This window comes from Pristiophorus japonicus, unplaced genomic scaffold, assembly GCF_044704955.1.
Source record: "Pristiophorus japonicus isolate sPriJap1 unplaced genomic scaffold, sPriJap1.hap1 HAP1_SCAFFOLD_29, whole genome shotgun sequence".
Lineage (NCBI taxonomy): Eukaryota > Metazoa > Chordata > Chondrichthyes > Pristiophoridae > Pristiophorus > Pristiophorus japonicus.
In genome coordinates this window covers 11,026,606-11,042,286 of record NW_027252668.1, presented here as the reverse complement: position 1 = coordinate 11,042,286, position 15,681 = coordinate 11,026,606, and positions in this window count along the sequence as shown.

The following is a 15,681-nucleotide window of genomic DNA, read 5'->3' as shown; positions in this document are numbered from 1 at the left end:
CCCCTCTCTCACACTCCTGCATCTGCGGACGTCCCTTTTAATCAGTGAGCTAGTGCCCATTTTACTGTACACAGCAAGAATACTTGCATGGACCTGTGTCAGGTTGAGGTTAGTGATTTGCTTGAGGGAGGAGAGAATGAGCAAGGAGCTGTGATTCCATCATAGCTATTGTGAATACCTCTCTTGCTATTTCCCTGGTATTGTGGACAGTAAGGGGTGAACAATTGACTGGGTGTGTTTGGAGGATGTATGTGAATCTGTCGTTTCACAGGGGTCTAATCAGCTGTGATATTCATTCAAGTTTACGGCAGCTATCCTTATTTCAACCTGAAATATTTGCTCAGGTTTTGTGAAAGTGTAGGTTAAAAAATGCTTGTAAAACTGACCTCGTCTCTGAGCTTGAGACTAAGACAACAACTCCCAGTTATAAACTGATATCAACACATTCTGACTCTGGACGCAAATTCCGAGGTCAGGTTTCTGGGGTGCTCGCTCGAAAATCTCGCTCACACCCCTGTGTCTGGGGAGGTCCATTTCACCATCGCTCTCACCTCAGCATCTAGAGAGGTTCCTTTAACCCATCTCTCACACTCCTGTATCTGGGGCGGTCCGTCGAGCCCCTCACACTCCTGTACCTGGGAAGGTCCCTCTAACCCCTCTCTCACACTCCTGGATCTGGGGAGGTAACTCTAACCCCTCTCTCACGCTCCTGTATCTGGGGAAGTCCCTCTAAACCCTCACACTCCTGTGTCTGGGGAGGTCCCTCTAATCCCTCTCTCACACTTCTGTATCTGGGGAGGTCCCTCTAACACCTCACTCACACTCCTGTATCTGGGGAGGTCCCTCTAAAACTTCACTCACAGTCCTGTATCTGGGGAGGTCATTCTAACCCATCTCTCACACTCATGTATCTGGGGAGGTCCCTCTAACCCCTCTCTCACACTCCTGTATCTGGGTAGGTCCCACTAACCAATCAAACTCCTGTTCTGGGGAGGTCCCTCTAACCCCTTTCTCACACTCCTGTATCTTGGGAGGTCCCTCTAACCCCTCACACTCCTGTATCTGGGGAGGTCTCTCAAACCCCTCTCTCACACTCCTGAATCTCGGGAGGTCCCTCTAACCCCTCTCTCACACTCCTGTATTTGGAAATTGCCTCTAACCCCTCTCTCACACACCTGTATCTGGAGAGCTCCCTCTAACCATCTCTCACATTAAAGTATCTGGGGAGGACCCTCTAACCTCTCTCTCACACTCCTGTATCTGGGGAGATACCTCTAAACCCTCTCTCACTCTCCTGTATCTGGGGAGGTCCCTCTAATTCCTCTCAAACACTCCTGTATCTGGGGAGGTCCCTCTAACCCCTCACACTCCTATATCTGGGGTGGTCCCTCTAACCCCTCTCTCACACTCCTGTATCTGGAGAGGTCCCTCTAACCCTTCTCTCTCACTCCTATATATTGGGAGGTCCCTCCAGCCCCTCTCTCACATCTCCTGTACCTCGGTAGTTCCATCTAACCCCCCCCCCCCTCTCACACACCAGTATCTGGATAGCTCCCTCTAACCCCCCTCTCACATTCCTGTATCTGGGGAGGACCCTCTAACCATCTCTCGCACTCCTATATCTGGGGAGGTCCCGCTGACCCCGCCTGCACACTCCTGTATCTAGCGATGTCCCTCAAACCCCTCTCTCACACCCCTGCATCTGTGGACGTCCCTTTTAATCAGTGAGCTCGTGCCCATTTTACTGTACACAGCAAGAATCCTTGCATGGACCTGTGTCAGGTTGAGGTCAGTGATTTGCTTGAGGGAGGAGAGAATGAGCAAGGAGCTGTGATTCCATAATAGCTATTGTGAATACCTCTCTTGCTATTTCCCTGGTATTGTGGACAGGAAGGGGTGAACAATTGACTGGGTGTGTTTGGAGGATGTATGTGAATCTGTCGTTTCACAGGGGTCTAATCAGCTGTGATATTCATTCAAGTTTACGGCAGCTATCCTTATTTCAACCTGAAATATTTGCTCAGGTTTTGTGAAAGTGCAGGTTAAAAAATGCTTGTAAAACTTACCTCGTCTCTGAGCTTGAGACTAAGACAACAGCTCCCAGTTATAAACTGATATCAACAAATTCGGACTCTGGACCCAAATTCCGAGGTCAGGTTTCTGGGGTGCTCGCTCGAAAATCTCGCTCACACCCCTGTGTCTGGGGAGGTCCTTTTCACCATCGCTCTCACCTCAGCATCTAGAGAGGTTCCTTTAACCCATCTCTCACACTCCTGTATCTGGGGAGCTCCTCGAATCCCTCTCTCACACTCCTGTATCTGGGGAGGTCCCTCTAACCCCTCTCTCACACTCCTGTATCTAGGGCGGTCCGTCGAACCCCTCACACTCCTGCATCTGGGGGGGTCCCTCTAACCCCTCTCTCACACTCCTGTATCTGGGGAGGTAACTCTAACCCCTCTCTCACGCTCCTGTATCTGGGGATGTCCCTCTAACCCCTCACACTCCTGTGTCTGGGGAGGTCCCTCTAACCCCTCTCTCACACTCCTGTATCTGGGGAGGTCCTTCTAACCCCTCTCTCACACTCATGTATCTGGGGAGGTCCCTCTAACCACTCTCTCACACTCCTGTATCTGGGTAGGTCCATCTAACTACTCAAACTCCTGTATCTGGGGAGGTCCCTCTAACCCCTTTCTCACACTGCTGTATCTGGGGAGGTCCCTCTAACCCCTCACACTTTTGTATCTGGGGAGGTCTCTCAAACCCCTCTCTCACACTCCTGAATCTCGGGAGGTCCCTCTAACCCTTCTCTCACACTCCTGTATCTGGGGAGGTCCCTTTAACCCCTCTCTCACACTCCTGTATCTGGGGAGGTGCGTCTAACGCCTCTCTCACACTCCTGTGTCTGGGGAAGTTCTTCTAACCCCTCTCTCACACTCCTGTATTTGGAAAAGTGCCTCTAACGCCTCTCTCACACTCCTGTATCTGGAGAGCTCCCTCTAACCCTCTCTCACATTACTGTATCTGGGGAGGACCCTCTAACCTCTCTCTCACACTCCTGTATCTGGGGAGATCCCTCTAAACCCTCTCTCACTCTCCTGTATCTGGGGAGGTCCCTCTAATTCCTCTCTCACACTCCTGTATCTGGGGAGGTCCCTCTAACCCCTCACACTACTATATCTGGGGTGGTCCCTTTAACCCCTCTCTCATACTCCGGTATCTGGAGAGGTCCCTCTAACCCTTCTCTCTCACTCCTATATCTTGGGTGGTCCCTCTAACCACTCTCTCACACACTCCGATATCTGGGGAGGTCTCTTTGACCCCTCTCTCACACTCCTATATCTTGGGATGTCCCACTCACCCCTCTTTCACACAATCCTATATCTGGGGATTTCCCTCTAACCCCTCTCACACTTCTATATCTGGTCGCTCCTTCTAACCCCTCTCTCACACTCCTGCATCTGTGGATGTGCCTCTAACCCCTCTCTCACACTCCTATATCTTGGGAGGTCCCTTTAACCTCTCTCTCACGCACTCCTGCATCTGGGGAGGACCCTCGAACCCCTCTCTCACACTCCTGTACCTCGGGAGGACCATCTAACCCCTCACCCTCCCATCTCATGCTCCTGTATCTGGGGAGATCCCACCAACCCCTCTCTCACACACCTATATCTGGAGAGCTCCCTCTAACCCCCCTCTCACACTCCTGTATCTAGGGAGGACCCTCTAACCTCTCTCGCACACTCCTGTATCTGGAGAGCTCCCTCTAACCCCCCTCTCACAATCCTGTATCTGGGGAGGACCCTCTAACCTCTCTCTCACACTCCTGTATCTGGGGAGGTCCCTCTAACCACTCCTGCACACTACTGTATCTGGGGAGGTCCCTCTAACCTCTCTCTCACACTCCTGTATCGGTGGACGTCCCTTTTAATCAGTGAGCGAGTGCACATTTTACTGGACACAGCTAGAATCCTTGCAAGGAACTGTGTCAGGTTGAGGTCAGTGATTTGCTTGAGGGAGGAGAGACTGAGGAAAGAACTGTGATTCCATAATATCTATTGTGAATACCTCTCTTGCTATTTACCTGGTATTGTTGACAGTAAGGGGTGAACAATTGACTGAGTCTGTTTGGAAGATGTACGTGACCCTGTCGTTTCTCAGGGGTATAATCAGCCGTGATATTCATTCCAGTTTACTGCAGCTATCCTTATTTCAACCTGAAATATTTGCTCATGTTTTGTGAAAGGACAGGTTAAAAAATGCTTGTAAAACTGACCTCGTCTCTGAGCTTGAGACAAAAACAACAGCTCCCAGTTAAAAACTGATATCAACACAGTCTGACTCTGGACTCAATTCCGAGGTCAGGTTTCTGCGGAGCTCGCTCTAACATCTCGCTCACACGCCTGTGTCTGGGGAGGTTCTTTTCACCATCTCTCTCACCACAGTATCTAGAGACGTTCCTTTAACACATCTATCAAAATTCCGTATCTGGCGAGCTCCCTCTCAACCCTCTCTCACACTCCTGTATCTGGGGAGATCACTCTAACCCCTCTCTCACACTCCTGAATCTGGGGAGGTCCCACTAACCCCTCTGTCACACTCCAGTATCTGGGGAGGTCACTCTAACAGCTCTCTCACACTCCTGTATCTGGGGACGACCCTCTAAACTCTCTCTCACACTCCTGTATCTGTTGAGGTCCCTCTAACCCCTCCTGCACACTCCTGTATCTGGAGAGGTCCCTCTAACCCCGCTCTCACATTCCTGTATCTGTGGACGTCCCTTTTAATCAGTGAGCTAGTGCCCATTTTATTGTACACAGCAAGAATCCTTGCATGGACCTGTGTCAGGTTGAGGTCAGTGATTTGCTTGAGGGAGGAAAGAATGAGGAAGGAACTGTGATTCCATAATATCTAGTGTAATTTTTTCTTTCTATTTCCCTGGTATTGTGGACAGTAAGGGGTGAACAATTGACTGGGTGTGATGGAAGATGTATGTGAATCTGTCGTTTCACAGGGATCTAATCAGCTGTGAAATTCATTCCAGTTTACTGCAGCTATCCTTATTTCAACCTGAAATATTTGCTCAGGTTTTGTGAAAGGGCAGGTTAAAAAATGGCCCCCCTTACCCTTCTGTCACACTCCTGTATCTGGGGAGGTCCCTCTAACCCCTCTCTCACACTCCTGTATCTGACGAGGCCCCTCTTACCCCTCTCTCACACTCCGGTATCTGGGGAGGTCCCTCTAACCACTTTCTCACACTCCTGTATCTGGGGAGGTACCTCTAACCCCTCCCGCGCCCTCCTGGATCAGAGGATGTCCCTCTAACCCCCCCTCTCACAGTCCTGTATAAGGCGAGGTCCCTTTAACACCTCTCTCACACTCCCGTATCTGGGGAGCTCCCTCTAACCCTTCTCTCACGCTCCTGTATCTGGGAAAGTGCCTCTAAATCCCCTCTCACACTCCTGTATCTGCAAGTTCTCTCTAACGACCCTCTCACACTCCTGTATCTGAGGAGGTCACTCTAACTTCTCTCTCACACTCCTATAACTGGGGAGGTCCCTCTAACCCCTCGCTCACACAGTCCTGTATCTGGGGAGGTGCCTCTAATCCCTCTCTCACACTCCTGTATCTGGCGAGTTCCCTCTAACCCCCCCTCTCACAAACCGATATCTGAGGAGGTCTCTCTGACCCCTCTTTCACACTCCTCTATCTGGGGAAGTCGCTCGAACAACTCTTGCACACATTCCTATATCTGGGGAGGTCCCTCTAACCCCTCTCTCACACTCCTATATCTGGGCGCTCCTTCTAACCGCTCTCTCACACTCCTGTATCTGGGGAGGTCCCTCTAACCACTATCGCACACTCCTCTATCTGGGGAAGTCCGTCTAACACCTCTCTCACACACTCCTGTATCTGGGGAGGTCCCCCTAACCCCTCTCCCACACTCCTGTGTCTGGGGAGCTCCCTCGAACACGGCTCTCACACTGCTTTATCTGCGGAGGTCCCTCTAACCTCTCTCTTACACTCCTGTATCTGGGGAGATCCCTCTAAACCCTTCTCTCACAGTCCGGTGTAAGGGGAGGTCCCTCGAACCCGTCTCTCACACTCCTGTATCTGTCGACGTCCCTTTTAATCAGTGAACTAGTGCCCATTCTCCTGTACACAGCAAGAAACCTTGCATGGACCTGCGTCAGGTTGAGGTCAGTGATTTGCTTGAGTGAGGAGAAAATGAGGAAAGAGCTGTGATTCGATAATATCTACTGTGAATAGCTCTCCTGCTATTTCCCTGGTATGGTGTAAAACTGACCTCGTCTCTGAGCTTGAGATTAACACTACAGCTCCCAGTTATAAACTGATATCAACACAGTCTGACTCCGGACGCAATTCCTCGGTCAGGTTTCTGGGGAGCTCGCTCTCACCTGTCGCTCACACGCCTGTGTCTGGGAGGTCCTTTTCACCATCTCTCTCACCTCAGTATCTAGAGAGGTTCCTTTAACCCATCTCTCTCACTCCTTTATCTGGGGAGATCCCTCTAACCCCTCCCTCACATTCCTGTATCTGGGGAGGTCCCTCTAACCCCTCATACTCCTGTATCTGGGGAGGTCCCTCTAAACCGTCTCTCACACTCGTTTATCTGGGGAGGTCCCTCTAACCCCTCTCCCACACTCCTGTATCTGTCGACGTCCCTTTTAATCAGTGAGCCAGTGCCCATTTTACTGTACACAGCAAGAATCCTTGCATGGAACTGTGTCAGGTTGAGGTCAGTGATTTGCTTGAGGAAGGAGAAAATGAGGAAAGAGCTGTGATTCGATAATATCTACTGTGAATAACTCTCCTGCTATTTCCCTGGTATTGTTGCCAGTAAGGGGTGAACAATTGACTGTGTGTGTTTGGAAGATCTACGTGACTCTGTCGTTTCACAGGGGTATAATCAGCTGTGATATTCATTCCAGTTTACTGCAGCTATCCTTTTTTCAACCTGAAATATTTGCTCAGGTTTTGTGAAAGGGCAGGTTAAAAAAGGGGGTAAAACTGACCTCGTCTCGGAGCTTGAGACTAAGACAACAGCTCCCAGTTATAAACTGATATCAACACAGTCTGACTCCGGACGCAATTCCTAGGTCAGGTTTCTGGGGAGCTCGCTCTAGCCTATCGCTAACACTCCTGTGTCTGGGAGGTCCTTTTCACCATCTCTCTCACCTCAGTATCTAGAGAGGTTCCTTTAACCCATCTCTCACACTCCTTTATCTGGGGAGGTCCCTCTAACCCATCACTCACATTCCTGTATCTGGGGAGCTCCCTCGAACAAGGCTCTCACACTTCTGCATCTGCGGAGGTCCCACTATCCTCTCTCTCACACTCCTGTTTCTGGGGAGATCCCTCTAACCCCTCTCTCACACTCCTGTATGTACCTCTAACCCTCCCGCACCCTCCTGTATCTGGGGAGTTCCCTCTAACCCTCCTCTCACAGTCCTGTATCTGGGGAGTTCCCTCTAACACCTCTCTTACGCTCCTGTATCTGGGAAAGTGCCTCGAACCCCCTTCTCACACTCCTATATCTGGCAAGGTCACTCTAACCCCCATCTCACACTCCTGTATCTGGGGATGTCCCTCTAACCCCTCTCTCACACTCCTGTATCTGGGGATGTCCCTCTAACCCCTCTCTCACACTCCTGTATCTGGGGAGGTACCTCTAACCCTCCCGCACCCTCCTGTATCTGGGGAGTTCCCTCTAACCCTCCTCTCACAGTCCTGTATCTGGGGAGGTAACTCTAACCCCTCTCTCACGCTGCTGTATCTGGGGATGTCCCTCTAACCCCTCACACTCCTGTGTCTGGGGAGGTCCCTCTAACCCCTCTCTCACACTCCTGTATCTGGGGAGGTCCTTCTAACCCCTCTCTCACACTCATGTATCTAGGGAGGTCCCTCTAACACCTCTCTCACACTCCTGTATCTGGGGAGCCACCTCTAACACTTCTCTCACGCTCCTGTATCTGGGAAAGTGCCACGAACCCCGCTCTCACACTCCTGTATCTGGCAAGGTCACTCTAACCGCCCTCTCACACTCCTGTATCTGAGGAGGTCCCTCTAACTTCTCTCTCACACTCCTATAACTGGGGAGGTCCCTCTAACACCTGTTTCACACATTCCTATATCTGGGGAGGTCTCTCTCACCCCTCTCTCACACTCCTATATCTGGGCGCTCCTTCTAACCGCTCTCTCACAATCCTGTATCTGGGCAGTTCCCTCTACCCCCTCTCGCAAACTACTATATCTTGGGAGGTCCCTCTAACCCCTCTCTCACACACTCCTGTATCTGGGGAGGACGCTCCATCCACTCTCTCACACTCCTGTACCTTGGGAGGTCCATCTAACCCCCCCATCTCACACTCCTGTATCTGGGGTGATCCCACTAAGCCCTCTCTCACACTCCTGTATCTGGGGAGTTCCCTCTAACCACTCTCTCACACTCCTGTATTTGGTGAGCTCCCTGTAACTTCTCTCTCACACTGCTGTATCTGGGGAGGTCCCACTAACCCCTCTTTCACACTCCTGTATCTGGAGAGCTCCCTCTAACTCCCCTCTCACACTCCTGTATCTGGGGATGACTCTCTAACCTCCCTCTCACACTCCTGTATCTCGGGAGGTCCCTCTAACCACTCCTGCACACTGCTGTATCTGGGGAGGTCCCTCTAACCCCTCTCGTACACTTCTGTATCTGTGGACGTCCCTTTTAATCAGTGAGCAAGTGCCCATTTTACTGTACACAGCATGAATCTTTGCATGGACTGTGTTAGGTTGAGGTCAGTGATTTGCTTGAGGGAGGAGAGAATGAGGAAGTAGCTGTGATTCCATCATATCTATTGTGAATACCTCTTTTGCTATTTCCCTGGTATTGTTGACAGTAAGGGGTGAGCAATTGACTGGGTGTGTTTGGAAGATGTACATGACTCTGTCGTATCACAGGGGTATAATCAGCTGTGATATTCATTTCAGTTTACTGCAGCTATCCTTATTTCAACCTGAAATATTTGCTCAGGTTTTGTGAAAGGGCAGGTTAAAAAATGGTTGTAAAACTGACCTCGTCTCTGAGCTGTGAGACAAAGATAAAAGCTCCCAGTTATAAACTGATATCAACACAGTCTGACTCGGGACGCAATTCCGAGGTCAGGTTTCTGGGAATCTCGCTCTAACATCTTGTTCATACTCCTGTGTCTGGGGAGGTCCTTTTCACCATCTCTCTCACCTCAGTATTTAGAGAGGTTCCTTTAACCCATCTCTCACAGTCCTTTATCTGGCGAGCTCCCTCTAATCCCTCTCTCACACTCCTGTATCTGGGGAGCTCCCCCTAACCCCTCTCTCACATTGCTGTATCTGGGGAGGTCCCTCTAACCCGTCATACTCCTGTATCTGGGCAGGTCCCTCTAACCCCTCCCTCATACTCCTTTATCTGGGGTGATCGCTCTAAACCCTCTCTCACACTCCTGTATCTGCGGAGGTCCCTCTAAACCCTCTCTCACACTCCTGTATCTGGGGAGGTCCCTCTAACCCCTCTTTCACACTCCTATATCTGGTGAGGTCCCTCTAACCCCTCTCTCACACTCCTGTATCTGGAGAGGTCCCTCTAACCCTTCTCTCACACTCCTGTATCTGCGGAGGTCCCTCTAACCCCTCTCTCACACTCCTGTATCTGCGGAGGTCCCTCTAAACCCTCTCTCACACTCCTGTATCTGGGGAGGTCCCTCTAACCCCTCTTTCACACTCCTATATCTGGTGAGGTCCCTCTAACCCCTCTCTCACACTCCTGTATCTGGGGAGGTCCCTCCAACCCCTCTCTCACACACCTGTATCTGTCGACGTCTCTTATAATCAGTGAGCCAGTGCCCTTTTTACTGTACACATCAAGAATCCTTGCATTGACCTGTGTCATGCTGAGGTCAGTGATTTGCTTGAGGGAGGAGAAAATGAGGAAGGAGCTGTGATTCGATAATATGTACTGTGAATAACTATCTTGCTATTTCCCTGGTATTGTTGACAGTAAGGGGTGAACAATTGACTGGGTGTGTTTGGAAGATGTACGTGACTCTGTCGTTTCACAGGGGTATAATCAGCTGTGATATTCATTCCAGTTTACTGCAGCTATCCTTTTTTCAACCTGAAATATTTGCTCAGGTTTTATGAAAGGGCAGGTTAAAAAATGGGGTAAAACTGCCCTGGTCTCTGAGCTTGAGTCTGAGACAACAGCTCCCAGTTATAAAATGATAACAACACAGTCTGACTCCGGACGCAATTCCTAGGTCAGCTTTCTGGGGAGCTCGCTCTAACCTGTCGCTCACACTCCTGTGTCTGGGAGTTCCTTTTCACCATCTCTCTCACCTCAGTATCTAGAGAGGTTCCTTTAACCCATCTCTCACAGCCCTTTATCTGGCGAGCTCCCTCTAACCCCTCTCTCACAATCCTGTATCTGGGGAGCTCCCTCTAACCCCTCTCTCACATTCCTGTATCTGGGGAGTTCCCTCTAACCCGTCATACTCCTGTATCTGGGGAGGTCCCTCTAACCCCTCTCTCACACTCCTATATCTGGGCGCTCCTTCTAACCGCTCTCTCACACTCCTGTATCTGGGGAGGTCCCTCTAACCACTATCGCACACTCCTCTATCTGGGGAAGTCCGTTTAACACCTCTCTCACTCACTCCTGTATCTGGGGAGATCCCTCTAACCCTTCTCCCACACTCCTTTATCTGGGGTGATCCCTCTAACCCCTCTCTCACACTCCTGTATCTGCGGATGTCCCTCTAAACCTTCTCTCACACTCCTGTATCTGGGGAGGTCGCTCTAACCCCTCTTTCACACTCCTATATCTGGAGAGGTCCCTCTAACACCTCTCTCACAATACTGTATCTGGGCAGGTCCCTCTAACCTCTCTCTCACACTCCTGTATCTGGGGAGGTCCCTCTAACCCATCTCTCAAATTCCTGTATCTGAGAAAGTGCCTCTATAACCTCTCTCACACTCCTGTATCTGGAGAGGTCCCTCTAACCCCTCTCTTCCATTCCTGTATCTGAGAAAGTGCCTCTAAACCCTCTGTCACACTCCTGTATCTGGGGAGGACCCTCTAACCCCTCTCTCACACTCCTGTATCTGCGAAAGTGCCTCTAACCCCCCTCTCACACTCCTGTATCTGGGGAGGTCCCTCTAACCCCTCTCTCACACTCCTGTATCTGGGGAGTTCCCTCTAACCCCCCTCTCACAGTCCTGTATCGGGGGAGGTCCCTCTAATCTCTCACACTCCTGTATCTGGGGAGATCTCTTTAACCCCACTCTCATACTCCTCTATCTGGGTATGTCCCTCGAACCCCTCACACTCCTGTATCTGGGGAGGTCCCTCTAATCCCTCTCTCACACTCCTGTAACTGGGGAGGTCGCTCTAACACCTCTGTCACACTCCGGTATCTGGGGAGGTCCGTCTAAACACTCGCTCACACTCCTGTATCTGGGGAGGACCCTCTAAACCCTCTCTCACACTCCTGTATCTGGGGAGGCCCCTCTTACCCCTCTGTAACACTCCTGTATCTGGGGAGGTCCCTCTAACCCCTCTCTCGCACTCCTGTATCTGGGGAGGTCCCTCTAACCCCTCACACTACTGTATCTGGGGAGGTCCCTCTATCTCCTCTCTCACACTCCGGTATCTGGGGAGGTCCCTCTAACCATTCTCTCACACTCCTGTATCTGGGGAGGTACCTCTAACCCCTCCCGCGCCCTCCTGGATCAGAGGATGTCCCTCTAACCCCCCCTCTCACAGTCCTGTATAAGGCGAAGTCCCTTTAACACCTCTCTCACACTCCCGTATCTGGGGAGCTCCCTCTAACCCTTCTCTCGCGCTCCTGTATCTGGGAAAGTGCCTCTAAATCCCCTCTCACACTCCTGTATCTGCAAGTTCTCTCTAACGACCCTCTCACACTCCTGTATATGAGGAGGTCACTCTAACTTCTCTCTCACACTCCTATAACTGGGGAGGTCCCTCTAACCCCTCGCTCACACACTCCTGTATCTGGGGAGGTGCCTCTAATCCCTCTCTCACACTCCTGTATCTGGCGAGTTCCCTCTAACCCCCCCTCTCACAAACCGATATCTGAGGAGGTCTCTCTGACCCCTCTTTCACACTCCTCTATCTGGGGAAGTCGCTCGAACAACTCTTGCACACATTCCTATATCTGGGGAGGTCCCTCTAACCCCTCTCTCACACTCCTATATCTGGGCGCTCCTTCTAACCGCTCTCTCACACTCCTGTATCTGGGGTGGCCCTCTAACCACTATCGCACACTCCTCTATCTGGGGAAGTCCGTCTAACACCTCTCTCACACACTCCTGTATCTGGGGAGGTCCCTCTAACCCCTCTCCCACACTCCTGTGTCTGGGGAGCTCCCTCGAACACGGCTCTCACACTGCTTTATCTGCGGAGGTCCCTCTAACCTCTCTCTAACACTCCTGTATCTGGGGAGATCCATCGAAACCCTTCTCTCACAGTCCGGTGTCAGGGGAGGTCCCTCGAACCCGTCTCTCACACTCCTGTATCTGTCGACGTCCCTTTTAATCAGTGAAGTAGTGCCCATTTTCCTGTACACAGCAAGAAACCTTGCATGGACCTGCGTCAGGTTGAGGTCAGTGATTTGCTTGAGTGAGGAGAAAATGAGGAAAGAGCTGTGATTCGATAATATCTACTGTGAATAGCTCTCCTGCTATTTCCCTGGTATTGTTGACAGTAAGGGGTGAACAATTGACTGTGTGTGTTTGGAAGATCTACGTGACTCTGTCGTTTCACAAAGGTATAATCAGTTGTGATATTCATTCCAGTTTACTGCAGCTATCCTTTTTTCAACCTGAAATATTTGCTCAGGTTTTGTGAAAGGGCAGGTTAAAAAATGGTGCAAAACTGACCTCGTCTCTGAGCTTGAGATTAACACAACAGCTCCCAGTTATAAACTGATATCAACACAGTCTGATTCCGGACGCAATTCCTCGGTCAGGTTTCTGAGGAGCTCGCTCTCATCTGTCGCTCACACTCCTGTGTCTGGGAGGTCCTTTTCACCATCTCTCTCACCTCAGTATCTAGAGAGGTTCCTTTAACCCATCTCTCACACTCCTTTATCTGGGGAGGTCCCTCTAACCCATCACTCACATTCCTGTATCTGGGGAGCTCCCTCTAACACGGCTCTCACACTTCTGTATCTGCGGAGGTCCCACTAACCTCTCTCTCACACTCCTGTTTCTGGGGAGATCCATCTAACCCCTCTCTCACACTCCTGTATGTACCTCTAATCCTCCCGCACCCTCCTGTATCTGGGGAGTTCCCTCTAACCCTCCTCTCACAGTCCTGTATCTGGGGAGTTCCCTCTAACACCTCTCTTACGCTCCTGTATCTGGGAAAGTGCCTCGAACCCCCTTCTCACACTCCTATATCTGGCAAGGTCACTCTAACCCCCCTCTCACACTCCTGTATCTGAGGAGGTCCCTCTAACTTCTTTCTCACACTCCTGTATCTGGGGATGTCCCTCTAACCCCTCTCTTACACTCCTGTATCTGGGGATGTCCCTCTAACCCCTCTCTCACACTCCTGTATCTGGGGAGGTACCTCTAACCCTCCCGCACCCTCCTTTATCTGGGGAGTTCCCTCTAACCCTCCTCTCACAGTCCTGTATCTGGGGAGGTCACTCTAACACCTCTCTCACACTGCTGTATCTGGGGAGCCACCTCTAACCCCTCTCTCACGCTCCTGTATCTGGGAAAGTGCCACGAACCCCGCTCTCACACTCCTGTATCTGAGGAGGTCCCTCTAACTTCTCTCTCACACTCCTATAACTGGGGAGGTCCCTCTAACCCCTGTTTCACACATTCCTATATCTGGGGAGGTCTCTCTCACCCCTCTCTCACACTCCTATATCTGGGCGCTCCTTCTAACCGCTCTCTCACAATCCTGTATCTGGGCAGTTCCCTCTACCCCCTCTCGCACACTACTATATCTTGGGAGGTCCCTCTAACCCCTCTCTCACACACTCCTGTATCTGGGGAGGACGCTCCATCCACTCTCTCACACTCCTGTACCTTGGGAGGTCCATCTAACCCCCCCCCCTCTCACACTCCTGTATCTGGGGTGATCCCACTGAGCCCTCTCTCACACTCCTGTATCTGGGGAGTTCCCTCTAACCACTCTCTCACACTCCTGTATTTGGTGAGCTCCCTGTAACTTCTCTCTCACACTGCTGTATCTGGGGAGGTCCCACTAACCCCTCTTTCACACTCCTGTATCTGGAGAGCTCCCTCTAACTCCCCTCTCACACTCCTGTATCTGGGGATGACCCTCTAACCTCCCACTCACACTCCTGTATCTCGGGAGGTCCCTCTAACCACTCCTGCACACTCCTGTATCTGGGGAGGTCCCTCTAACCCCTCTCGTACACTTCTGTATCTGTGGACGTCCCTTTTAATCAGTGAGCATGTGCCCATTTTACTGTACACAGCATGAATCTTTGCATGGACTGTGTCAGGTTGAGGTCAGTGATTTGCTTGAGGGAGGAGAGAATGAGGAAGGAGCTGTGATTCCATCATATCTATTGTGAATACCTCTTTTGCTATTTCCCTGGTATTGTTGACAGTAAGGGGTGAGCAATTGACTGGGTGTGTTTGGAAGATGTACATGACTCTGTCGTATCACAGGGGTATAATCAGCTGTGATATTCATTCCAGTTTACTGCAGCTATCCTTATTTCAACCTGAAATATTTGCTCAGGTTTTGTGAAAGGGCAGGTTAAAAAATGGTTGTAAAACTGACCTCGTCTCTGAGCTGTGAGGCAAAGATAAAAGCTCCCAGTTATAAACTGATATCAACACAGTCTGACTGGGACGCAATTCCGACATCAGGTTTCTGGGAATCTCGCTCTAACATCTTGCTCATACTCCTGTGTCTGGGGAGGTCCTTTTCACCATCTCTCTCACCTCAGTATTTAGAGAGGTTCCTTTAACCCGTCTCTCACAGTCCTTTATCTGGCGAGCTCCCTCTAATCAATCTCTCACACTCCTGTATCTGGGGAGCTCCCCCTAACCCCTCTCTCACATTGCTGTATCTGGGGAGGTCCCTCTAACCCGTCATACTCCTGTATCTGGGGAGGTCCCTCTAACCCCTCCCTCATACTCCTTTATCTGGGGTGATCGCTCTAAACCCTCTCTCACACTCCTGTATCTGCGGAGGTCCCTCTAAACCCTCTCTCACACTCCTGTATCTGGAGAGGTCCCTCTAACCCTTCTCTCACACTCCTGTGTCTGCGGATGTCCCTCTAAACCCTCTCTCACACTCCTGTATCTGGGGAGGTCCCTCTAACCCCTCTTTCACACTCCTGTATCTGCGGAGGTCCCTCTAACCCCTCTCTCACACTCCTGTATCTGCGGAGGTCCCTCTAAACCCTCTCTCACACTCCTGTATCTGGGGAGGTCCCTCTAACCCCTCTTTCACACTCCTATATCTGGTGAGGTCCCTCTAACCCCTCTCTCACACTCCTGTATCTGGGGAGGTCCCTCCAACCCCTCTCTCACACACCTGTATCTGTCGACGTCTCTTATAATCAGTGAGCCAGTGCCCTTTTTACTGTACACATCAAGAATCCTTGCATTGACCTGTGTCATGCTGAG